Source organism: Pomacea canaliculata, linkage group LG4 (assembly GCF_003073045.1).
Source record: "Pomacea canaliculata isolate SZHN2017 linkage group LG4, ASM307304v1, whole genome shotgun sequence".
NCBI classification, from domain to species: Eukaryota; Metazoa; Mollusca; class Gastropoda; order Architaenioglossa; family Ampullariidae; genus Pomacea; species Pomacea canaliculata.
The window spans coordinates 21,195,220-21,197,719 of NC_037593.1; the positions used below are offsets into that span (position 1 = coordinate 21,195,220).

Below are 2,500 nucleotides of genomic sequence, written 5' to 3' on the forward strand. Positions count from 1 at the left end.
CCAGAATGCTGTTTTGTGGTTTGCAATACCGTAACCTCCACGAAGCAGTCGCCGCGAGACCGCGGGTTCTGCCGTTCGTGGCCGTGCAATTTCGTTCCGTAAAAAATGCTTCTCGCTCTTTTTGCAACCGAATCATCGGTTCAAACATTTCCACTTGCTGAGCGTTCACCCGATCGACACGGGCGCGCTCTTTCACTCGAGACACAGTCAAGCGTTATTCGATACGCCGACGCGGCTGGCCGAAAGGAGCACTACGACCGAACCCCTCTCTGCTCAACCAGCCCGCGCCTGAGCCGTGGGAAACGCGACAGCGAAAGCCGCGCGAATCGCCAGCGAGCCAACCCGTACCACACCTTCTTCGGTCCGCGTAGTAAACCGGCTCGCGGTAGGACGGGACGCAGACAACGATCGCTTTCGACCGAGGGCGTCGCACGCCGAGCGAGCACTCATTTGCCAACGATAAAACCACAACTGGGTGAGCACTGCATGGCTAATGGTAACCTTTCTCCATTTGCCATCTTCACTTTCTAGCGCCTTTCGGCACACCTGCTCCCCATATATATAGCGCCAATATTTCTCTTCCCTGCCTTATGCCACGCCTCCCCTTGCACCAGACCCTCCGCACCAGACCCTCCGCCCGAAAGAAAAAATTTTCTAAGTTTGCCACCAGACCCTCCGCACCCGACCCTCCGTTCGAACTGAAATTTTACAAGTTTGGCACCCGACCCTCCGTTCGAACTGAAATTTTACAAGTTTGGCACCCGACCCTCCGCTCAAAAAAAAAATTTCTAAGTTTGGCACCAGACCCTCCGCACCTGACCCTCCGCTCAAACGTACATTTCGAAGTTTGGCACCCGACCCTCCGCTCCAAAAACATTTTATAAGTTTGGCACCCGACCCTCCGCTCCAAAAAAATTTTCTAAGTTTGGCACCCGACCCTCCGCTCCAAAAAAATTTTCTAAGTTTGGCACCAGACCCTCCGCACCCGACCCTCCGCTTTAAGCAAAATTTTCAAAGTTTGGCACCAGACCCTCCCCACCAGACCCTCCGCACCTGACCCTCCCACCAGACCCTCCGCACCCGACCCTCCGCACCAGACCCTCCTTTTTGTATACTTAAAGGAAACGAGGTACTCGTAAGCTTCTAACACCAAAGCGAAGATACTAATGATTTTTCTTTTGTTTTCCCAAGTTTCGCACCAGGCCCTCTGGGCACCTGACCCGCGCTTTGCTCCAGACCCTCCGGGCACCTGACCCTAACCCTAACCCTAACCCTAACCACCTAACACACTAACCCTAAGCCCAGGCACCAGGACCTGCCGGCCCCTGAACCTAACCCTAACCCTGACCCTAACCCTAACCCTAACCCCGGCACCTGAACCTAACCCTAACCCTAACCCTAACCCTAATCCTAATCCTAACCCTAACCCTAACCCTAACCCTAACCCTCACCCTAGGCAGGAGGCCCTGCTGGCACCTGACCCTAGCCCTAACCCTAACAATAACCCTAAGCCTAACCCTGCCTGCCAAATGGAAAAATGAAAGACTCTCATAGCAGACTTCTTGATTCATTTCACAACAGACACCATTGTTGTATTGATGACAGACAGGTGTATGCTGAAGATGATGCGTCCAATTCAGATGAGGCTGAACTGACCATTGCAGGATGTAGAAGATGAGATGAAAGTATCCGTATCAACGGTGCGAAGAAGCTTTCGCAGAACTCTGGATGTACTTGTGGCACTTTTGTGTTTTGTGTTACAAAAATATGCAATATCCCAAGTACACATTCATGTTGAGATACCTGTAGGCTCTGTTTGCAAAACATTGGGCATTTGGGAGTGTAAGGTGTCTATTGCTGTGATGGTTACAAAGGATCATGATGATCATTTGTTGAGAGATAAAAGAGTTTGGCTTTGTTGCACAACGGTAAGTTTACATCCATTGCCAGTGCCCATTCAGTAACCATGGTGCAATGTACTTCTCAGTTTGAAATGTGCATTTATTTGCAGAATGCATGCTTGTGATCTGTGTATGTTGACATGACCAGAGGTGTTATTCACAGATATAAAATGCACAACAAGCTCTCTCTCTCTCTCCATTTCTGTCTTATTTGGCATGGTATTGAACAGTTGATGGGTAAGTGGATGTGAAAAAGTGTATGTACAATATAGAATTGATTGCTTGCTGAAGATGTCATACTGTGTATGCCGTCGACACAATGTCGTTCCCATTGTGAATGCAAGGGATTTTTGCGACAAGTATGAATAAGGCTGCATTTAAAGGCGCAAAAATTTATGAAAGAATAAAAGCATTCAGCTACAAGACCTTGTCATTGTCTGCATGTGCAAGAAACCTATTTGTACGTGTCACCGTGTACCGTTTGTACCGAAGCGCTACGGAAACAAGATGGCGGAAAGTGCCTCGCGGCTAACACGTGTATCACAACACCGAACACCGAACACCCCCCACTGTCAGCACATGCGAAACATCGGAAACAC

At 49.4% G+C, this 2,500-nt stretch overlaps 1 non-coding gene across 1 annotated transcript in view; it reads right to left on the reverse strand.

Annotated features, from left to right (window-relative positions):
* The window catches only part of LOC112563399, a 1,884-nt gene extending 1,877 nt beyond the window's left edge, over positions 1 to 7 (reverse strand). The window contains exon 1 of the ribosomal RNA XR_003099033.1: positions 1 to 7. This exon is cut by the window's left edge and continues 1,877 nt beyond it. This is a non-coding gene — a ribosomal RNA (small subunit ribosomal RNA).
* Between the last annotated feature and the right edge of the window lie 2,493 nt (positions 8 to 2,500).